The sequence below is a fragment of the Aquila chrysaetos genome, chromosome 16 (assembly GCF_900496995.4).
Source record: "Aquila chrysaetos chrysaetos chromosome 16, bAquChr1.4, whole genome shotgun sequence".
In the NCBI taxonomy this organism is placed as follows: Eukaryota; Metazoa; Chordata; class Aves; order Accipitriformes; family Accipitridae; genus Aquila; species Aquila chrysaetos.
Genome location: NC_044019.1, coordinates 15,205,826 through 15,231,182, shown reverse-complemented (window position 1 = coordinate 15,231,182; position 25,357 = coordinate 15,205,826). Strand labels below are relative to the sequence as shown.

General features: G+C 36.6%; 1 protein-coding gene across 14 annotated transcripts in view; it reads right to left on the bottom strand.

The window, feature by feature from the left end:
* Positions 1-25,357, bottom strand: part of SOX6 (SRY-box transcription factor 6) — a 382,229-nt gene that overhangs the window by 253,899 nt on the left and 102,973 nt on the right. For 2 of the 14 annotated variants that reach the window (XM_041129351.1, XM_041129356.1), the window contains exon 1: positions 16,617-17,079. The exons of the other annotated variants lie outside the window; for them this stretch is intronic. The gene's annotated coding sequence lies outside the window, so the exon portion shown is untranslated. Of the gene's footprint in view, positions 1-16,616; positions 17,080-25,357 lie in introns of those variants that run through there. 14 annotated transcript variants of the gene reach the window in all.

Here is a 25,357-nt window from a genome sequence, read left to right as displayed (position 1 = left end):
GTCACAGTATTTGCCACAAATTCTCTCTTATTACAGATTTTATGTGAAATGTATATGTTTATGAAGGAAAATAAAAAGACAACTAGTTTCAGAAGTTTGGAGACAAAGTGTTGTTAAAGCTACGCTTTGTACAAAGTTTTCCCGTCTGTGCTGGAAGATTTTTTCACCTCAAATACAGCTTGTTCAAAATTCACAGAAAATATTTGCATAATGCTAATTAAGCTGTCAAAAGGTAACTGTGGCATACTACTACAACCACATCACTGCCAACTTTCTAAATTCCTTGAAAGAGTAGGGACTCACGTTCTTGTCTCATGCTAACTTAAGTTGAAAAAAATTCTTCTCGTGTTCATCGCAAAATGCCACTCAGGCTTTTATTGAACTATTGTCAGCAACACAATACTTCATCTTATTGCACAAAAATATGAAACAGAGTGAAATGCAGAAATATCGCATTGATAGCCAAACACGCAAAAAACTGACTACTGTGACTTGCAGTAAATATACAAAAGAAACATTTTCAGGAATTTCCCTTAAGGCAGCAGTCAAAACCAAAACCCATCTTGCTGCTGATGTTACCTTAGTCTATATTAGCCTGCCAGCCCATCTCTAGCAACTGCCTGGTTCACAGACCCAAAGTATAACCAATAAGCTTGCCAGTGTGGCATTATAAGTAAATGGGAAAAACTAGTTTACTTATATAAGTATTAGGTTTAAAAGTCCTGCCTGAGCAACAGCATGAAATCTTTTACACTTCCAAGAGAGACGCTTTCACGCTAATGAAATTTTGGAGTAGTTTGGAAGGAAGTGTTAAAGTTTGAAGTGCTGTCTGTCCTCCAGGTCATGTCTGTCCCTACAGGTCGCAGTGCTGCTGCTATATGTTCCACTGGAATAATGCCTATAGCATCATTTCGGCCAACCTGCTTCAGAAAAGGCTGCATTTCAGTTGTGCTGAATACAGAGAGGGACTGATCTATGTTCAAATGAAGTAAATGAAGAGACACCAGCTGACTGTAAAGGTTTTGGGATGTGGCCTATAATATGCAAAGTGTTTTGGTGGCAGAGGGGATTTTCTATGTTTGAGAATGGGATGAGCCCAATTTTCAAAAATAAGAAATATTTTACAACGAAAGCATTACAGATCAGGGAAACAAAGGAACTGGTTGTTATTTGCAATTGTGTTCTATATATGCCATTTTAATAAACTGTGGGATATGACAGTTGGTGGTTTACCGTTAGTTCACCCAAAATAAATGAGTGTATGAATAAATCAAATTATTAAGTTAGTTTCCACTCCTAGGCTTTCACAGCCTGAAGCGATAAGGACAAAACAGAATGGCAGAAATGGAGTTCCCCTAGTCCTCTGCACTGTGGCATCCAAAGAACTGGGGGGCAGGCACCGCACAGGGATACTGAAAAGTCCTTCCTCAGCTGGAGAGAACATGGAGCTGGGAGAGTGCTAAAATATGCGCAGGAGGAGACAGTGAAAAGCTCCTACCCTTCGGTTCGGATGCACTGTCCAACGATTGCAGGGGCACTGGCACGGGCCCAGAAGGAAGGTATGGACACTGCAGGGCTGACAATCCCGCCATGTTTATTAGTGGTAAGCTCCAGGAAATGTTCCACATAGCCCTCATAGTTTTCTGGCTTCAGACTTAAATGCATACACGCATACACTCACACCATCCCTTCTTAAATTTCCTTTGAGGTTCCAACGTACTGCTGTTTTACCCTCAGGAGCTGCTTCTCCCCACAGGCTCTGTGCTACACTCTTTTCTGCCATCCATAATAGCCAGTTGCACATCCTGGGAAGAATGCATTTTGTTACTACTTTGATGAGACATGGCCGTACAGTGAGATGTACATATCGACGAAGTGGTCTCACTGAAGTTATCGCTGATCTAAACGAAAAGATAAGGAGTTCATTACTTATTCCCTGCTCTCACAGAAAGTACCATTTCCCAGGTACAATGGGTTACTTATCACCTCCTTTGAGGCCTATAGCTGTACTTGTAATAAGATTAACAAAAAGAGATCTCAGATATCGCTGTATAGAAAGACAACTTGGGTAGGGAAAAGGAACAAAATTCCAGAAGGGAACTTCTGGTATCCTGAAGAGACAGGAGATAGGTCTGTGAACTGAGCCTAACAGCAAAAAAAGAAGAAATCCCATGTGGAGCTGGATTTACACACACATGAACATTGTGTGTGTGTAGATATATAAATGTATGTATCTACATATATGTGTGTTTCTTTGTGTGTGCATACATTTATTATATACGAGATTCAAGTCCTAAGTATGCAAAGAGAACGTGTGATCGATCTATCCTTGTGGCTTTTTTCCCCTGTACCCTGTTGTCCAGATGTAAGGTGTGAAACACATCCAAGTTCCTTAGAAAGGAAAGTGTTGAGCCAGGCAGTTCAGGCTGAGCTGTTGCAGTTACCACTCCATTGAAAATGAACAACAAATTCAAATAACAGAGGCTGTGTTTGATTCCGGATCTTTCTGGGTTTTGTTTCTCTAGTTCCCACGCCCACAGTCTCACCTCTCTCCCACCTTTCCCTACTTACCATAAAGTTATGATGCCCTTTACTATAATAATGAATGGAATTCCCAGATTATTATTTTAGAGGCTTAACTGATTCTTAGTGTTTTTTATGTGCTTAGCACTTATACAAAGAGGCTTTTTCATATGTTTTTCAGCAAATATAGAAATAGGCTTGGAGTCAGTACTCATTTTAATAGTTTCAACGGATAGCCACATTTATTTCCAAAGATTTCTTTTTTTCCTAATTGCGCTTTTGCATCACTCTGCATGCAGTTGTGCTACACACCCATCTATAAACCTGGACCTATCGCCAGCAAGTAGAATATCTCCAGCCTTAAAGGAATTTTTATACAAACATATATACCTGCACAATACTGAGTGCACAAAACTCTAAATACATATAAGAGTGAGACTGTCAGAACCTCGCTTCCCCTTCTGCGTGTTATTTATTCCCAGATAATCTCAGCTGAGAGCTTTCTAGTGCTGTCACTATGGCCAATTTTATACTGGATATTTCTCTCGATACAGATGTGTAGCTATTTGCCTTTTCTTTACTTCTCTGTAAATGCCATACGGACAGAAATCATTGAGTCACCAGATCATACATTTATTTTTATGATATATTATGCTGTTTGATGTCATGTTGACATCTAATTGATGTTGGTTTTGCTTTTTTTTGTCTTTGTTTTGTTTCTTGGTTTCAATAAAAAGAGAATTTAAAAAAGGCTGTAGAGTGATGACTTAAGGCACTGACAGACATGAACATAGTATGCATCTCTTTTATGATGTGCTGCTGAGTAATTGGGTATATTTCTAGGTTTAGATAACATATAGGAGACCTCTGAATTTTTACTGTATAGTGAAGTATTTGTGTAAGCCTAGCCTATAACCTCAAAAGAACTTTTTTCTCTAGCAAGAAGTACATACAGAACATGTTTTCAATAAGGGCTTAACCCATGATTTAAGAGTCAATAAAGAAAGGTTTTCCATAAAGAAATGAGAAAGCAACAATAGAACTAAAATACAGCACACCGAAGATTAGATATGTTCAATCAGCACAACAGTGTCTTTGTACAGTAAAGAGCAGAAGGGGATGATTAATAGTAAAATGGTACGTATGTCAAAAGAAAAATAAATGCAATTTAGACAAAGTACACACTTATTAACAGAGAACATCATTTACAGTTATTCAGAAGGGAGGAAGGCAAGGATGAAACTAGCAGTGAATGTATTTCACAATGTGAAGTCACATTCATCTTGGTTCAGGGTTCCCCCCCCACCCCCACTACAGCTGCAAAATAAAAATACTGGTGAAATCCTTGCTGGAATAAAATTAATGCCTAAGTGCCCAGTGACTTCAGCAGAATCAGGATTTCACTCAAGGTATTTTAAGGTGCAGCTTTACTAGGCAGACCTGGATCACCAATGGGAATGGGTCCACAAATATCCCCAAGGTTCCTGCAGTGCACCCACTGCAGACACAGCCAGCTCTAACAGCCTTGACGCCAACCGGACTTTTTAAAGAGGGGCTGAGGCTACTGACCCACTCTCACTCATCCTCCTTCTGAATGGCTAGTAACAGGGTCAGTACATGCCTGGGGCTCTTCTAGGTGGCTTTACCAGGCACTGGTTTGGGGGCACAGAATGTGGGGAGGGAAGGAGGGAAGAGGGGAAGGAGGGAAGCTGGCACTTTGACACAAGCGCAGAGACCAGGTTCAGCTTAGACCAGTGAAAGGCAGATTAACGTGCCTGACAGACCGAGTATCTGCCCAGCACCTACCAGAAAGCTATCGTGTGAAACCAACAGAAAGGTTGTAGAGAAATTATTTCTGCGTGGTAATACACTACGAAAAGATTTTGGGAGGACCTCCTCCATATTTGCCAGAAATGTTATAAAAACGACCAGCCGTAAACTTAGTATTTCAAACATTCCAAGTTTTGAGCTAGAAAGATACAAATATGTTATCAGATTGTATCGTTCCCTGCAGAACCACAGAGCTCCCTGGAGGTGCCCCAGCAGTGTGCCAATCCAGCCTGTTTGTGAAAACCGGTGATTCACCTTCCACAAAGAAAGACAACTGTAGCCAAATATATATAATACAAGGGAAAAGACAAGACAGAAAGAAAATTACCATTTCATTCTGCATACAAGAAACACTTTATAGGATAACTCCATAAACACCACCCACAATGCTCTAATATCTCCAAATAAACCAACACAAAATAAATATGGATTTATAAGAAAGGCAAGAAAGGTAAATTTTAAATGAAGAAGAGAGTCTGGAGAAATTGTAAATTAGAAGAAAACAAAGTTTAAAACATAAATGTTTGTTCAATATTTATTCTAGAAATTGCCACTCCTACTTTGCATACATAATTACACACAAAATGGGGAAAAGGAAGAGAAAGAAAACAAGGGTTATAACTCCATCAATAATTATCTGGAGGACATGAAAATTTTTTGAGTTTCACTCTCCTGATATATGGTATCAGTAGAAACCAGACAGGGAATTAGAGCCCATAATTCACAATATGCATGGTTTTAGTGCACATGAGATATAAATCAAAGACAAAGTGGTAGATCTGAAACATACATCTCAAAACACCCATCCTCAAAGCTCCTTCTTAACTACCTCTCTCAAAATCCCAAGCTGTCCCAAAACTGTTTTGATTATGGTCTAATCTACTCTGTGTGACCTTTGCAGAAATGATTCTTTGCAACTCTGGCAAGTTTCTTTCTCTACCACTTTTGTTAGATGAATGACCCCCTCCATTTGCAAGGAAGTTCTCAGAATCTCCGCATTATAGGACTGTTATTGCCAGAACTCATTGAGCTCTTGCTGTGTTCACAGATTTAAATCTGAAAGCCAGAAATTATAAACATATACCTCATTCAAGATAGTACACACAAGCACAGAAGCATACAAATGATTTCAGTAATGAACACTATAGCTACAAAAAGATGACATCAGAAACCTTTATTAGCATCAGACAAGAGCCTCAATTCTTAAATCATCAACTCACATAATTTCTCTTTTTCTAAACTCCCTTTGATTTCTTTGCCTATTAAATCCAATTGCTATACAAGTTGGTGTTAGATGCTCTTGAAGTCACACAGAAATTTACGTACCCAATTTAAACCAACTTATCCTGACATAACATACTATATGGCAGTACAGTGGAACACCATAGAGAACTATGCCTTGCTCAAATGGCTTGCCATCTTGAGACTCCTACAGTTTCTATCTCCAGTCATCAGTTGTCTTCAGGATTTTACACTTTTTGAAGACAGATATTTCTACACCTTCTAACTAATCTTCAAGTCTGTGTGCACTGTAGGACATGGATGCAAACATTTAAACAGAAATGCTCCACTGTAATCCTAAAAGCCAGCATGAAAAAATTCACCAGAAAGATAACGAATAAAGAGAACTTAAAACTTAACTGAGCATTCCCACTTCCTAAGTCTGTAGGTGGAAAACAACATTTCACCTTTATCAGTATAGCCTATTAGTTCTCTCTGTTAATGAAATAAGGAGAAGACATGAGAAGGTCAAGGAAATAGGTAAGAATGAAAGTGGTAAAAGGAGAGAGAATCCTTCAAACTATATTATGGACAGTGTCAATAAATGCGAATTAAGTAACTTCCGTGTCCCCCCTGCCCCAATCCCAGGTAAGTATATAAATTATTTGCAGCATTATTATTACTCTAGCAACATTATAATACAATTGCTTCATTAACAATCCATTCCCTGTTATTCTAAGTACTATGAAGTAAATTATGATTGTCACACAAATGTATATCTAAATTACAAACAATACTCTCACTAAAAAGTATCCAGGTTTTTATTAAATTTTTGAGGACGTGATCTGATTTTAGGACTGTCATACTTTTAAGGAAATATAGATTGACTTAAAGTAAACATTGCAGGAAGGAGCTCATGCTCTAGGCTTCACCAAGCAATCAGCAAGGCATCTGACACGCTACAGAAAACCTGCAAAATCCAGCAAATAAATCATGTAACACCCATTCAGTATCCTACAAAGCACACAGTGGGGAGCTGACACTTTATTAACTGACTGTAATTTTCATAAACTGTAACATACTAAGAGCTTTATGACATACATGTGGTGAAATATATTCTTATGTATTATAAATGCACGTGTTTTTAAAGCACGTTAATCAAGCTACTTCAATTACATCATTGGGTTGTGTTTGTTTTCAAGTTAGTGGCATCAAAAAAATGTTGATTATTACAGTAAGCAGATCTGGGAAACATCTCCATCTCATGACTCCACTCTAACAAATTCACAAGCTTTTGATGATGTGACAGTAGTATGTAACATGACAAAGGGACCAACCTGAGCAACAGAGAAGATAGATAACCTTGGGACACGCTATTGTCCCAAAGTGGTGCTTCCCTTGAATATGACCTTTTCTATCAAAATTACATTTTATACAAACTTGCTGAAAGCCTGCTCTTTCAATAAAAACAAATCTAGGGACAATGCAGGTTCCAAGGAAGCCCTAATGCCATCCAGAAGGAAAGAACTGAAGATGATATGACACAGACCTCAGCTTTCAACCAAAGCCTTTTTCCTTTTGCCTTGGTGAAGATTTATACAACTTTACAGATGCAAACCTCACCTGCCTCTTTCAGGAACAGCAAAAAGCAGTTCTGCAAACGACAGAACACTGGCTTTTGAAGCCTTACATTGTTCTGCCACACACAGGAATAACTTGAGGTCCCAAAGGTTCGTAGTAGAACATAGCACTTTGCCAACTCTCATTACTGCCTGCCAACCTGTAGATAATCTTCTTGTACTGTACTTCATCTGATACTTTCACATTTACAACCTTTTACAATACTCAGCAGTTTCTATTTAAATAAAAGTAGACAAGATTAAAAAAAATAAACCTAAAGTAGGAAATACAGGCTAGATGTGAAAGCTGAGAGCATTTTCCTCTCTATTGTCCATTATTCTTTAATGTATCATTCTCTTTCTGCATGTAGGCCAAAAAAATAAATCCAATGTAAACACAAAAGGCAAATACCTTTTGAAGGCCAGGCAAATATTTGAAAAGCAAAAAAGAGATTCTGCTTTTATCTCTAGATCACCCTACAATTTAATGGTTAGTGGAGAGGGGTTTCTTTTTTCCTTTCTTGTTTTTCTTTTTCTCTTTATTTCAGGGAATGCAGCAGGGGCAGGTCCACACTTCATAGCTCATAGAATGGTTATCAACCTATAAACTATAACAATGGGATAACAAAGGTCAGATAACTACACCGTGTTTGTTACAGAGTGGAGAGAAAAATTGGCACTTTCAAAAGGCTATAAGGCAACAAAGCAACATATTAAAAACCTTGATCCAATATTAAACTACGAAAATTACATGCCTGACCTTGTAATCTGATGTATGTAATGCATAAGCAAAGTGCAGATTCCTGTATGGAGCTTAATGGTCTTTATGAGGATTCTCAAAATTAAAGTAGCACCACTCCATGGACTAGAAAGAAAGGCTTGGGCCTTCAGCTATGTCAGCAGTATGAAGCAGTACCACAGTATAAGAAAAAAGAATATCCGGAAGCTAAAATGGTAAAGCTGGTAAACCATTACCAGTGAGTCCACAATCACCTAGTAGAAAGAGTAAATGACTACCTATATGAATAGGTAACTGAACTGATTGCAAAAAGTTGCTAGGTGGGAATAAAGCTCTTGAAACTGAAATGGAATACAAGCACCCTTTTTTGTCCCCTTATTACTAGTCCATGATTCTCAGGTCACTACTGAACACAAATATACAAGTGTTCAGTGGTTCAATAAAATGGGTTGATGCTCTCAGGCCAATAGCAAATCTTTACCAATCACACATGAATCCCAGAAATTCCTCAAGACAGATACTATCTAGTCCCTTCATTCAGAGCAGGATCATAATATATTGTTGTAAATATATATGAAAACCGCATCAAATGCCTCACCTATCTTACAAGTAAATAAGACTTTTGGCCTGCTGAGTTCTTTATCGTGTAACCTTTCATGAAACTCAAATTGAAAACAAAACCTCTGGAGCTCCATACAATGATAACCACTGCTATCTTACATTGTATGCAAAAAAAATTAAATTATAAGTAAAATAAGGTAAAGCCATCAATGGCAATGTTATTAAAAATATTGATGTATTAAGGTAATGAATTTTTTTATAGCAACAACTACAGTGAAAAAAAAAAAAAGCCATACCCTTTAGTTTATTGCTTGCTTAGAGTAACAAGAAAAGAATGAGAAGGAAAAAAGAGCAGAATATACTGATCAGAATAAAAGGAGAGTTCTGGTTTAGGGCTCCATAATAAAATATGGTTTAATTCTTAGTCTCTGTATATGAGACAGTATTAATAAGTATATATACTGTGAGCTAAAACTTTCAGCTTAATTAGCTGGTGAGAGTGAAATGTGTTACATCAAAAGGACAGCATTTGGTAGTTTGCCCCAAAATCTGCCTCTATAAGGTAAACGGTGTGATCAATGGCCAATGTGATTCTCACTCAGTTAGGCACACTCTTAGATCATCTTCTCCAATATAGATAAAATTTCCTGAGAATGAAATGTATATGTTGAGATTCTTCATTCTGTATTTCCATATTGTCTTATACTCATCAACAGCTGATGTACAACATAACATGCTATAACACTTTTTAATACATGATTTTCAACCTGCAGATATTCTTCTAAACACTAATATAAAATTATTGTGTAACAAATGGTTACATTTCTCTAAATTTTCAACTATATTTCTCTGTGTGACTATGGGCTGATAGAGGTTATTTAAGGGCCATCTGCTATAAGACTTTTAAAAATGTATGAACAAATATATTTCAGCAGAAAGGTCACTCAGAGTATAAACAAAAAGAAGTGACTTTGGGGTTGATCACCTGTCCACTGACTTCAAGGGTGTAAGAAAACCTTTTATATATGTTCAAGCTGTAAAGTATGTGTACTTTATTATCTTTTATTTGAAAAAAAGTGATAAACACTCCTAACTAAAGAGGTTTGATTGGCAAAGTAGCATTAATACTAGAAAACAGAATTAATACTTGCTTACTCTTGTAGGAAATATTTATGGATAAAAGCTATTAAAAAAAAAATCTACTTTCTAGCATTAAAAAAAAAAAAAATCTAATTTAGCACCTGAAATCTATTTTGGTTAGGTTCATTTTCAGTTTTCACAATATAACAGCACGTTAAAAGATTATGGTATTCCACAGGAGAAGAAACAATGAGAAAAGGAATTACGTTCCAGACTACCACATAAATTAGGGGACACCAGCCCTTCATGGTGAGATTTATCAAGATCATGAGCATGGTACTACTACAGATATTGCCAGGAAACTGATTTTCTTATGCCTTTTCCCTTGAAGCCCTTGTAAAAAAAAACAAGTTGGCAAAGAACATGGATATGATCTCTATAATCTCTAAAAGCAATTTTATAAATATCTTAGGTAATAAGTAAACACGTACAATGTCCAATTCTCTGCCTGCTTAATATTAGAAATCCTGAACTGACCCATGCATTTCCTAAGTAAAACTGCTAACAATAGCCTGGAAGATTCATAAGCATTCTAATCTACTTGATTTTATCAACTAATTCTCAATATTTTTGCTGAGAGTGTATAACTCCTCTAAATTCTACAACATCATCCCTGAAAGTAGAATGATGTATGAGACAGACAATATATATAAGGAAGTGTGAAGTTTTGTGCCTAATATTAATATGAAAATTACACAGGGCATTACTATGCATATGTACATAAATGACCATTAGACAGATGCATGTGTATGTTCACATATACATATATATGCAAATACATGTACATATTTGCATATGCAGTAATACATACAAATAAAGGACAAAATGGACTTGTATGCATGTACATATGCATTTGTGTGTATGCTTATACACACATATACAGAAATATGCAGATAAAAAGATCTATAACCTGCATATAACTATATGTTGTTTAGACAGACACACATATACATAATATGGAGGGAATTCACTAAGCTATTTGTTACTAATGAGGACTACAATAACTGACATAGTGTATCATATTGCAGGATCACAGTGTTTGCTCACAAATTTTCTAAAGCATGGATCACTTCCTAGTCTGGGTCTAAAAACCATAGTACAGGTTCACAAAGCGATATATTTTTTTAATAACAATAAATATTTTCTTCTTCCAATTGCTTACTGTGTGGTTCAGTCTCTCTAGACTTGGTTGGTATCAGTCAACCCATTTTGTATGGTTTTAATAATTTATGAAGATATATTCAGATATACGGGCACATTTTTTAAAGTAAAACAGTCGCTGCACTGCTGGAGCTGCAGAAGTAAAAATCAGAACATCACCACTGATGAACTAAAATTCAACTAAAAATTAGTTGTGTTTCACTAGTACAGGTGAAGTAAAGTAAATCATTATTCCTACATATACCTCTATGCTGTTGAAAGTGTGCAAGCAATTTTGTTTCTACGATGTCTATGATCATCTACCACCTAAGGCATGTTGATTGTACCCTCAAAGGCTAATGGCGTGACAGTGCAAAAAACATTCAGAAAAAGGCTCAATAATTTATTTGCTGGCACAAAGCTTCCTTTCTAATTTATTCCCTGAAAACATCAGTTTTAGGAAAATGGGAAAATGACATTTCTCATACAATGCAGAAATTATTATTGATACTAGCAGATGAAGCAGTCACTTTTTAGTCTTTCCTTTCTTCACTTGCTACAAACAGCTAAAAGCAGGTAGCAGAAGACAGAGGACACAGTGACTGGATTACATGTATGCAGCTGGAGGGTGCAGGAGAGAATAACCCTGATGAAGTCCATACAGTAACTTCAGAACTATATCAGTATAGCCCAAAGCAGAATTTGATCCTCCCCAAAACAAAAACAGCTACTACTAATTATTGTTTTAGTTGACTTCAACATCAGTTCAACAACTTAGCTCTTTCGTTGAAATAGGAAGCCTAGGCAAGTATGCGCTGAATGCCTAGATCTGAATCCTGACAAGCAAGAGAGGCTTATTATTCTCTTTCTTATACCATAGCAGCTCCCTTCCCAATAGGAAGTTAAAATAAAACAATGTTTCTCTCCTGCAGGGTTTTATTTGGCCTTTACATTAAACAACACCCTAGATTAGTAATCATCTTTACCAGACAATTGTCATGGGGTCACTAGCAGCTACTTTGTTTTCCCTCAAAACTGTGTAACGTGATGATAGTATTATATGGACTACAACTGATGGGAAAAGTAGAAAGAAGGGATAATAATCAACAACATACTAAAAATATTTCTTTCAAAGAACAAGCAGTCTATTGAAAAATCACAGACAAGAAAGATTCAGCATAAGCACTAGTAAACCATATATATTACCTCAATAAATGCTAAAAGCCTACCCCGGTAAAGCAAGAACAAAGACATTTGTGATTTAGCTCACGTTTTTCAATCAAAAATTGGGGTCTATGCTTATACATACGGCTTTTTTTGAATCCAAGTTAATAGGGAAGTAGAACAAATGTCTTTAAATTGGAATTAAACAAGTACGGTCATGCTGAAAACTCTGTTTTGGAAAAAAAATCAACATAAACAGTTGGGATTTGCCTGCTGCAGTTCTCACTAAGGTTTAAATAGATGATTCTCCCACTGTAAAATGACAGGAAACGTGCACATGCACATGAACTACTAGACAGCAGACAAACTGTTATATATTGTTTACATTATCCATCCCTGTCCAGAGGTAGAAAGGCCCAAAGGGTGTCACTGAGTAGTAGTGGCATCTGTGCATTATAGCTGCCGCTGAAGTGCCCCGCTTTGGCCTTCTCCCAGTGCAATGGAATTTGGTTGGTTTGACCTATTTAAGCAGAAGCGCCCTGACAAATCTCCGCTCTGTTCTGAACACTACTGTTTGCCTCCTACACTCGAACACCTGCACATCACAATCTCATCAGCATGGTTAGTAAAACAGACCCATTTGTGGGACAACAGTCAATCTACTGTCCTTTGGCTCTCACAAACTTGGGTGAATACAGCTAGAGCGAATTTGCTGTGGGTTTTGTTTGTTTGGGTTTGTGGGGGTTTTTACTACAATTAAAACATTTGGTCTAAAGGCTCCAGAATAATTAATAACTGCACAAATACTGATTTGTACTATCTTTGGAAGAAATACTAACAGATTCTCCTCTAGCAGCTATAAAAATACAACCAAAGCCTGTGGAGTAAAAACAGTCAGGGGATTACATTTTACAGTTCTATGGATGTTACATACTATCATCCACTACTACCACAGAACTGTATTCAGATGGTGAAAAATGACACATTTGATTGCTCCAGGATTTAGTAGCTGAAAATAAAGTAATGTGTCTTTGAGAAATACACTGCTTCATGAGTATGTCTTTTTAAAAAAACTATTGGAATATGTTGGATGTAATAAGGAACACATGTAACTCCTACCTCTGATGAAGAAAAACAGGAAAGAAAAAAATGTTTTCTCCTAGCAGCACATGATTCAACTAAGTCTTCAAGCTCTTCTCTTTGCAGCTGTTTAAAATACAGTTATTTTCCATAAGACAGTAAAAAGGCTAGTCCCAAAGGCAAAATGAAGTCTTACAAGATTCCTCTCTACATTATCAGACAAGGATCCAGTGCTAATAAACACCTATGTACCTAACCGGCATTTTTGAAAAACATGGAACACTTAGCAGCTTGCACTGAAACCAAAACCCACAAGACATTAGGCCTCTTTTATTCAGGTGTTTAGACTAGGTAGGTTTAATTCATTTTCAGTTCTAACATTTTACAATTTTCTTCTAGAAGGAGAGTTCTAATGCTTCTGTATTCTCTCTTTATATCTTGTAGAGACAGACACCTATATGCAAAGTCACAAGTTCACCCTGGATTTATCCTTTTTTCATGACACAACCTTGTAATTTTACATCCGACCACTCTAAGCTGCTGATGCTCCGTAAGGACGCTGTAAAAGCCAGAGTTGTTCATGAGCTCTTTTGGTAATATAACAGCCTGAAGCACGGCTAAGCACCAGCTGCACCGTATTTATCTACTTGTTTATGAAAGAGTTTCCCCCTCATTGTGTGGATAACTGACCTTAGCCATAGCTAATAAGACATGAGCTTCCTTGAACTATGCAGCTTTACACTGAATCTTATAAAATACTTCAGTGTTATCCATATAGCCTCACTGAGCTCCTAATGAACTGAAACACATTCTCTCTCCAGTACTGTCATCACAAACAAGGTGTGGTCCAAGGCACAAAAATAACCTGGCCCAACCTTTGCTTTCACCACCTGCTTCTGTAGACAAGCTTCTTGCTGACTATCACCAGGCTTTTATAAAGTAGAGAATCAAGCAACATATAGATATTTATGCTCCACCCTACCCATCATCTCATCTTACTGTCCCAACCACGTAGTGACAAGAATGGCTTGATTGCTGCAGGCTAACTGCTTCAGCAGCCTCCCCTAAATTGCAGCTGTGTTTCCAGATGTATGTCTAGTTAGTCAGAGACCTCTGGAAATTCATCACTTCTCCACCTTAAGCCTTTAAACAGTCTGGGATCTACACAGTCTGCGTTGAAGAAAATGCAACAATTTTACGTAACATGAAAACCCTGCTCAGTCAAACTAGTTCCACTAAATCAGATGATGTTCTTATCAATCTATTCCAGACATGACGAACTTTTTCTTTTTTTCCTCCTTTTTTTCTTTTTTCTTTTTTTTTCCCTTTTTTTTAAATAAACAATTTTTATTTAAGAATATTACTTTTACAGCAGTTGATTTAAATTATAGTAATTAAATAACAGCTAATTTACACTGGCTTACAGTTGAGGCGTTCAAGACTTTCTCTTCAGTTGCAGGTAGTATTTGATGATTTAGGATTCTCCCAATAAGCTAATACTTGTAATAAATTTTTAAATGGTTATAAAAGTCTGTCAGTTGAACCAGCACAGTGCTGGAGCTCAGTTGTCAACTACATATACATACAAAATATCCTGAAATACTATGACAAAATCCAACCAATTTGTCTAATTTGTGGGTTAGTACACACATAAGTAATACAATCACCTTAATCATTCCAAATAAGCATACAGAGAGTTTCATTTTGTTTTTTTTCCCCCCCAACAGCACTACACTAGTTGTTCCTGATGATGTTCCAAGCAGAGCATTCCAAAGAGTCACTCGTGCAGGAAAACAGTTGAGCTAAACTCAAGTTGCCAGCTTTTTTCTAATTTTAAGTTTAGCTTTCCCATTCTGAGGCAAGCATTCTTCTCCAATACTAGTTAAAAGAGCTTATCTAATTCAACTTTCATTTTTTCCTTAAACATCTGGGAAATTTCATTTCTCTAATCAGTTTCTTACTTTCCTCCACTAATTACAATCTTGTTTTTTCTACGTATAACATTTCCTGTGTGATAATTTTTTCATCATTAGTTTTCTTGCTCTTTATATATTTCCTAGAAGCTGGTGTTCAAATTCAGGCAAAGCAGCTTATTTGTTTTGTGCCCATTCTCCTTAAAATACTCAGATAAAATGTGCCACAAGAAGTTATTTGCCTCTCTGTATATCTGTATATCTGAATATTTAGCATAGCTTCCAAAATGCCACCATTTGTTGCCCTGATAGCTCCATCATCAGGAAATTCTAGGATTTTAATTTACTCTAACGTGACGAGCCGCCCTTCAGAAAAATTGGCCACCAGCTGTCTCTCTGCTCGAGTAGGCCAAAGTCACACACAAAACAATGAAGCCTGTCAGACAAATGCCACTTCTCCGTTTCACTTTCCTCACTGCCTGTTCTTCCCTTCTTTCTATTTCTCCTTTGCCCTAGGCCACATCTTAATCCCATTCTCAAAATCAAAAGGTTTCTTCCTTTCCGTATGGCTCATGAAAGGTTACCATGTAGAACTAAATTGCTACAGGGGCTCAGCCTTCAGATTTGGGTTACTTTCAGTTTTTATCTGTATTTTCATTCTTGTATAACCACAATCCCTTTCATGTAGCTTTCAGGCTATTTCATAGACATAGGCTAAAATCTGGAGATGGTAAACTCTTTTCTACCAAGACAGATACTGTAGTAATATCATATACATATTGAATTCCTTTCTACAAGCAAATCAGGATTTTTTTGGAATGCTACTAAGTAACAGCACACGACTTGGGAAAAGTTGTTAAATACTGTATACAGACTTTCTAGTTTCTACAGTCTTAGACCATTATTTAAAAGGTTTTACACATCTCAAATAATAAACAAAATAGTGAAGACTACATTGAAAACATAAATGTTTATCATACCTATTGATTAGTATCAGCAGCACAAATATAACAGACAAATTTGAAAGTTTTCCCAAGAGAGAGCTTTGAGTCTTTAGAAAATTACCAAAATTATAAGAAGATTATGCTCAACTGATCCAATGGTTTGGTTTGCATTTCTCCATATAAACACAGTGGTATGTTTACCAAACATCCATTTCCTTCTAAACCCAGTTCATAGAGTTTCTTAAACCCCACAAAAAAAGTTTTTTAATGACCACAAATGTGTTCACAATATCAAAACAAACTTGAATAAATCATTCATAGTGTGAAAACTGCAGTCTAATAACTCTGAAAGAAAGAGCTCCACAACATAAAAGTTTCCATAAACCTCCACAATATGTTCAAGCACAACTAAAGACAGATTTACGTAATATATTAGCTTGCAATTACAAAGGACTCTTCAGGTTTTTTAATCAGTTCTCACACTTAACCACAAACCAGTAAAGAATTGTTAGGATATTTCACAGTTACGTACATTGCATAGCTTAGAAATATATCTTCTTACCAAAGTTAAAGCACAGTATTAATTTCTTTCATTCATTTGAAGAAACTGAGGATCAGCATGTGCTGTTTCATATGCCGATAGTTTAAGTAAATCAACAAAGATTCTTTTTAAAACTAAACTCTCTTACAACGAAAAACAGAAAGAAAAGACTTTATTCCTTTGAGAAGATGTGTAGCTTACCTGGCTTTGCCATTCCACACCGACAGCCTGAACAATATTATCAGCTCTTCAGGTACTAATTCTTGCTAACTGGAAGGATATTTTCTCTCTCGCTGGATTAATAATCAACTTTCCTGATAGTTCATTTGTAATTCTCTGCTGGTTAACCCTTTGCAGGGCTCTCATTTTGAACTAAGCAGCCTACACTGTTCTGTTCATTTTAATACAAAAATAACAAAACATATGATAGTACATACATGACAACTAAATAGCGAGCTAAAGAAAAGGTTTAAGAATAGATTATCTTAAAAAACTGAAAGCTTATAAATACTTAAGACTTTCTTTCTCTTAAAGACTCTACTTACTAAGCCTAAGAGCCAGTAAACCAATGCGTCAACAAACTGAAAGCTGTAAAGTCCAATGGCTTATACGACAGCACGCTCCCATGAAGCTACTGCTCAACCTCTCATCTTCGGTCTACGTGTAAATACGACACATGCCTGCTGAATTCTGAAAATAACATCTTTTACTATTGAATACTGTGCGGAGAAATTACCACTGTTATCAGTTTGTGCAAGGCCGTCCATCTGTGTTGTCAGAAAGCAAGAGCAAGAGTGGCCAGGAGTAAAAATGAGATAAGAGAGGCCCAGAATAGTTAAAAAGGGGAGTTCAAATAAGGTCAGAACAGTTTAACATGGGATACCTAAGAATTATATGTAATTTTATTTTTCAAAGGTAATAGTACCAAATTACATACATTTTATCAGTTTCATAAGAATTCAATACATTTTGGCAGCTCTGTTGTGAAATGAGTAAAACGATTATAAAACAAATCAAGAAAAAGGGTTTAGAGATCTAGTATAGGAAGGTGAAACATTCTGGAAATCCTGACCTAAAGAAACTAGTCTTTGTTTGGGGGATATAAGACAGACCTGGGGATGTGCTTTGGTGGTGGACAGAGGGAAGAGGAAGAGAAAAATAAACTTGTTGCATGGATGACTGAGGCATAATGCTGCAAAAATGGAGAAATCATAAGAAAGGCTGGAAAGGCTGGTTTGGGGGGTTTTTTATTCTTTCTGGAAAACAATGACTTGGGGTTTTGGATGCTCTACGAAAAATATGAGATGACAGTTCTATTCACTAACAGAAATGCTTTCCTGGTAAATTGTGCTATAGCTGTTTTATTAAATAGTACTGTAGTACTTTCATTTTTTCCTTAGACAAAGGGACAGAGTCACCAGAAGTTACTGCATAGCACAGAAGAGACTATTTCCCTTTGCGTAAGAGTAGTCCTATAGCAAATCTATTTTTACACAGCTGTAGGTCTCTGCTCTCTGTCTACTGCTCTCTCTCTTCTGTAGCACCTAATACAGTTTGCTGTAAACTTTCTATATGTGCTGTAGAATTTATGATAAAATGCTATAAAGTGTTGAAGCAAATTTATTTCATATTTATAGTTAATTTTATTCTGTGTGTGTTTGAAGGAAAACCTTTTAAGAACACCAATAATGCGAGAAAGCTGCAACAACTAAATTTATTGTTAAGTATCACATCAGTGGTACTCCTGGGGGCTCCTCTTCATGGGAAGAAAGCTTAAACAACATTTTCTAACACATTGGATTGCTTCCCGGAGATGTGATGGCCTACAGAGGCAGTGCTGAACAAAGCAGGCTGGAATAGCAAGTCAGTAAACAACCCTTTTCAGAGGATGGTCACAAATAAGTGCAACTTTGTTTAATAAAGGCAAATTATAGTTATCTTTTGTTCTTTACAAGGTGCATTATCTTTCTCTCCTGTTCTACCTGACTAAACCGGTGGTATCTCTTCTATCACCTGACCGAGTGGTTGGCTGGAAATAATGGGACAAAACAATCCACTATTGTTACAAGAGACAATGACCTTTCATGTCCTTGGAGCTCGTCATGACCTTTCATCTTTCCTATCCTCCAATGGTCTCTCCTAACAACTAAAACTACACCCTGTTAGGCTGAATTCCAGATTGTCATAAAAAGCCCCGTCCTTTCAAAACAAAACCAATTTTTACACCAAGGTGGAGGAGAAACACAGGTCCATTGTTCCCGCACAGATGGAAGTTAGAGTTACTAAGGCAACAGCTCTAATCCCCCTTTTTACCACCTTTTTCACATCATTGGCCTATCAAGTGTGCTACCTTTTAACTCATAAGCTCAAAAGCTGGTAGTCTAACTGACTGCCCTAATTAGCTACGATTTTCACAGTACAGACAACATGATGAGCTAATCGAAATTTGCAAAATAATGACGTACCTCCAGCAAATATTCCTCCTCCTGAGGCCCAGTCTTAGAATAACAATAATGAGACCATTATTAGAGGAGGGCATTAAAATGCTGCACTGCTGCTAAACAGAGAACTTAATTGTTCTGGTCTTGTCCATTGAATCAACAACCTATTGTTGTGGACTTGAAAAATAAAGGACTGGAGAATGGGTGCCATAATGATTGGTCTGTGCTGCCATACCAGCACTCTGTAGAATTGTTTTCCTTTTGAGACTCTTGATGGACTAGTAGTTTTGTTTAAAAGTAATATAAAAGGCAATTGTCTGGATAAAAAGTCCTATTTATTGAAATCTTTAGAAGCAGTTGCATGGATTTGTTCATGACCCCCAAGATAAAAACATAGGGACCATAATAATGCTATTTGTAGAGACCACTGCTTGTAGTGACACTAGATAACACTGTCCTGTCTAGCTACTGCAAAAGGAAGGCAGGCATTTCCTTTGCAGACAGAAATCATGACAGAAGGTCAAATAGTGGACAGACCCAATTCATCTGTAAAAAAGGAAGATGTTTGATTAAAAAAAAAAAGAAAAAAAAAAAAGAATGACCTAGTATATTTGGTCATCATTTAGAATTCTGGGTTTAGATCAAACTGAGAAAGGTATGCTTATGTCAGTCACAACACAGGACTTTTTTGTTGGTTAGTTGGTTAGATATTAAAAATGACAGACCTCATTTTGTCTTCGCCTCTTCTATAGAATTATACCCTAAACTTTGTAGTTGGCAAACTGAATAATATACCTTGAGATGTAGTGATTCAGCTGATGTAAATTGTAACTCACTGTTAGCTTTGGATATTCTTCATTTAAAATTGGGACTGGGAGGAAGAGATATCTAAAATCTCTGCAATGTCTTTTAATCTTGGGGGATTTTTAATTGATAAGAAAGTAAAATCCACAGTTTTTCACAAAATGTTTAAGATAAACATGATCTTGAGAAAAAAAAATTCTCCTAAATCAAAAGTCGCAGGTTTATTACATCAAATAATTGTTAAATAACACTATCCTGGATTCTCTCTTAGCTTTCACTGCCATAGAATAGTTGAAAACATATAAGCAATAACAGATTTACACTTTGAAACAGAAATTAAAATCATGTCTTATTGTATTTTTTATAGTTACTTCTCTTAATGCATCTTTCTACATACAAATTGCTCAAAAATTGGCTATGACTCTAGGTTAATATAAACAATCAGAAACAACAGAATTTGGGCTTGCAAGAGTACCCATTGGTACTTTGCTATTTATTTCAATGGGAAAAAGTTAAGGGTTTAATTTTTTCTTATTCTTGTCAACATATTGTAAATCAAAATGAGGAAAAAAAAATGTGAAAAGGAAAAAAAAAGGGGAAGAAAAGTTAAGTTAAAGGTTAACCCAAAAGGTATTTTCAGCAGTCCTTAGAACTGCTTGCATAATGTAAAGTTGTCTTGCATGTAGTCACAGAACACATTTTCTTTAAACTCAGGGTCTTTTCTTTTGTAAATTGAAAAATGGCTAATATAAAGAAGTATTAAATTGTAAATAAGACCTCTTGCTTCATTCAGTCCATGCTTTGCTTCATTTATCTTCATCTTGTTAGGCTAAATTAATTAACAATCTCTGTGTTGCACACTTTCTCTTTTCATTACATCAAATAATGGCCTGGATATAGGAAAAAACCCTCACCACAGGGATCCTGAAACACTACCTTGAGGAAGAGTCTCTTACATATGTATTGCTTTAGCAATATTAACTAGCTGGATGTTACAACATTTATTAAATGGATTCTTCATCACTTTAAAATAATTATCCTGATTTTGTGAGAAATAAAAATATTTTTAAAAAATCAGGGGCTTGCAATAGATCATGTTTACAATTTGTGAGCCACAAGTACTAAAAGAAAGGAAGTACCTAAATTCATCAACAGTTTTACTCAATGCTTTATTTAATATAAAAACCCTGCAACTTGAATATAATTTCTGGCCAACTGTGTATACAGTCCCAAACACATTAATGTGTCAAATTACTCAAACCAAGTTGCCATACGATTTGTCTGTGAATGTTCTGTATATAATTAATTGGATGTCTGGGACAGTTTCATTGGTAAATCTGGTTATTTTAATACTGTAATGGGGAGCAATGTGCTAAACTATTAGACAAGTTTTCTTCCTTTAACCTACATTATGGCATCTAGAGCAAAAGGACAAAACAGTAAAGCCTTTTTTAATCTCACCCTGATCAAACAACCCTCTTTCTCCAATCACAGCTTTGTGCGTGATATCTTTCTGCTAGTGTTTCTTATTTAATTAAAACAGACACTGACAGAAGGACATGGATTAGGACTGTAATGATGCATTTACTTAGATTAATCGGAGGCTCCTTTTGGAGTAATGGCTTAAACAAAGAACAAAAGGAAATTGTTATGAAACAGCATTTTATCCCAGGCAAAGGTCACATTATGAGGTTTTTAATTTTGTCAGCCTCTGTTATATTGGGCCTTGCTACTGGAACACGAGAAGTGCTTCTCTTCCCCTCTCCCCCAAGCCGAGCCAACCAGTTATTATAATACAGCCATTAAAGCTGCAAATTAAAATGTCTGATTTTAAAACAGGTTGCTTAGCTTTCAAAACCCTCTAATTAGCATGTTGTGCATTGTTGTGAAGGAAGAAACCTAAAATCCTAATGACCTGCTGCCAGGTGACCACACTGCTGTGCAAAATAATATAGACCCTTTCAAGTACTAGTAATAATAACAATAATAATAATACCCAGCTCTTATGAATTACCCAACTCCAGGTCTACTCTGCACCATATGTGCTTAAAGAAACAAGTGTGCATCCAGCCAAAGATCAGAGTTCAGTAGTCAGCACAAGAGATTGTTGTATGTTAACTGGAAAGAAGTTTGTGCCCAGTCAGACACTGTAAGGAAGGAGAAAAACATTTGAAACCACCATGGGCCAGGTGATACTTGGACCAGGCACAGAGAAAAGCACAGAACGGAAAATTCTTACCCTCTCAGACAGAAACTACAGATACACTTCTGTAAACCTCAAAAGAGCCAGCCCCAACTTGCTGTGATAAATTCTGCTTCTGTGCTTTGTTCACAAAAAAGCAATAATGCATTAAAAGACCCCAAATACAGGTATATTTTTGTCTTTTCCCAGTTTACCGTTCATTGTAACAAGTTCATTGAACACACAAAATTAAGCTAGAGCTGCCAAACCTCAAAATTTTTCCACAAGTCTTGTGGTATTTTCTTAAAATATGCTACAGGAGAAAGTCTGATAATACAAATTCAAAGATTCAAACCAAATAGAAAACATTTTCTTAAGCCCCATGGTACTTGAAGCTCTGTTGTTTTGAATACTTGAGTTTTAGCAAATTTACTCACTTCACACGAAATTTCAAAAGAAAAGAACTCTCATCTCCCAGTGACAAAATGAATCGTAAGTTACTTCCTTTCTAAAATAGTAGCTGCAAAAACATTCGTTAGTCTTCTGTACCACCTAAACTGTACACAGACCCAATCCTGCTCCAGTCACAGAGTCCGCAACTCTGGCAAGCTGAAATATCACACAGTACCTAGAGACACAGAACCTGATACCAACGAGGAAGCAAAACCTTGCTGACAGTGCCAACGTTGGGTCCAAACAACAGCAGCAGAGGCTGCAGTTCAGCACCATAAAGAATACCTTCCTGCAAAGTCCGGAATAATTAGCTAGGCAGTCAAGATTAACCCCACTTGACCTGTTTTTTACCAACAGTTAAGAAAAAAAGGCTTTCTCTGTAACTTGACATCTTTGCCATAAAGATCCCAGTGCAACCCCCTCCAGACATACCAGCATAGCATGACAGTGTTCTTCCTAGGTCACGGTAGTAGGAAGTTGGATGAGATGATGAGAAGCTGCGCTGGCCTCGATGTCTGTTCATTCGCAGAAGTCTCCCACCCTTCAAGTGATCCGTAATTGACCAGTAAGGGACAAAAAAGACTGCAAAGGGGATTTTCAGTCATTTTTAATCCCTTATTGCATTATGTTTTACTTAAAAGATCATCAGTCCAGAGACAAGGGACAGTGTGATTCCAAATCCCAATGCCCCCAAAACCACTACTCAGTAGAAAGCACAATTCAATTCCTCTCCAGATAAATTACAAACCAGCCAGGTTAAGCAAATTATAATATATAAAGGACCATGGGTGTGGTTTCATCTCAAGCCCATGTGTCAACACGCTGTATTGCTTGTCTCTACACAGCACAGGCCAGATTCTGCCACATCGTTGCCACTACGCTCCCTTACAATATAGCCCCAATCGTGAAAAAAATTTGACAAATTGGCCTAGGAAATATTAACACAATTACATGTAAGTCACTGAAATGACCTACATAAAAAGAGAAAATACACTTATTTGCAAAGACAGTAATTTCAATTGACTTAAAAACCTGAGCTGCTTAAAAGGTAGCAAACAAATTCTGGTAAACAAAATGTTAATAAAATTAACTATGTAGTAGTATTCTACCTGGTTAAAAATATGCTGAACTTCACAATAGTCTTCTACAACTTTGAGATATCCCTGTCATCAGCCAGTACTACCATTTATTTATTTGTTTAAACTTAACTTCTGTTCTGCCAAGATAATCACATCTTAAGATACAAGAACCTGTTTTTACAGACAGATGTATCATCCACTAGTGTTCCTCGGTTGCCTCTTGGTTGTTATTTTCTCCTGAATAAAGCCACCTCTGTGAGACAGAAAACACACTGCTAAGTTTATTTATAAAAAAATACGCTAACGTCTAATGAAAAACAGACTTTGTGCAAAGTGATAGGTGGTTCCATCCTTTAAAACTCACAGTCAGGAAATTCCCATTATTTTCATTTGTGGCTGTGCACATACTGGGTTTGTAGAATTCATCCTAAATGTATTTTAAAGGCATCTTGCGATGGCTACTGCATTGATATGCACAATGCAAATACACCGTTTCCCAAAAGTTCTATTTGTTCCTTAAAATGTATTAAATATGCCAATGCTCTTTTAGTGAGCAAGTAATAAAATCTGCATTAGTATCCTACACAGAATGTGAATTCATGCTTTAAGATCAGAGCTGCTTAGATAGCAAATTATCTGCATCATTTCACATTTACCCGCTAGAAAGCTGTCCAGGTACAGTCTGTATACAGTCAGCATTAGAACAATCAGTGCCTACATGAATACAGTACTTTGTGTCCTGTGGTTTTTGCTGAATATCCATGTAGTACATAGAAATATATGTAAAAGAACAACAGTAATCCAGTAATCCAATACTTCAATGTAGGAGTCTGACATGAGTCAGGCTGGCACAGCAGCAGCTAGTGGTATGACACGGTGGAAACACTAGTAAAGCAGTCAAATACTCAATAATCATGCTGGTTTGGTGCAGAATAAGACACTGATTGGGCTTTGATACATTATGAGTTCAACTGGGCCCATTAAAATACATCTCTGAGTAATTATAGTGGTCTGTCATGTTGCTCCTGGAAACTCTAGTGGCCAATACAGAGCAGAAAAGACAATCTACTTTCTCATTTCTTTGAACATCACTTTAACACACCCACCCAAGCAAAAGTCACAATATGCTCTGCACTGATGCACAGCAGAATCAAATATATTTCCAGGAAAAAAAATCATCAACTCATTGAGATTTTACGCATAATAATGTAGGCAGATTTGACCCAAAGACATGAAGAAAAGGGAAGTCAGTTCCTTCTAACTATGGTTTTTTATTCAAGTGGTCCCACAGATTAGTGTGTGTGAGATATATATATATATTAAAAAAATGTATATAAAAAAATTGAACCTGTGTAATATGGAACTGTATATACAAAACTATATATACATAATGGAACCCATATAACAGTCATACAATGGAACCCAGCCCTGTTCTTCAAATTACCAACTTTGTCCCCAACCACTAGCACTGATCATACAGAACAGCAATTTCCACTACCTTCATATACTGTGAAACAAGTATAGTTCTTATCTCTGAGCACCAGTAACAGGTCTTTGGGTTTACCCCATTAAGCACAACCTATGCCAGTTTTTTCCATGTATCCTTTTCTACAGGTACTCTGCATCCTATTCCACCTGGTCAGTCCATACTGGTATCACTGTATGCACAGCTTTGTATAACTGCCAGATGAGAGAAAGCAGATCTGTCTGCTCTTTGGGTTTCCAAAAGACTGCATTTGGGCCATACAAAGTAGTTCTTTTTCAGCCCTAAGAACTACAGGATCAAGCAACTTACACATTTGAGTTCAAGTCACCAGATTACCACATTCACCACTAGAAAATCTTATTACTCTTTAACAAGTCTTGCAATCCTAGATATCCCATCTCATTCCAAAACTTCATTCCCATCCGATTTGTGATATAATGTACAAAACAGTGTTACAATCCCTTATAAATTTATTATACGGTTTTGGAACTGTTGCC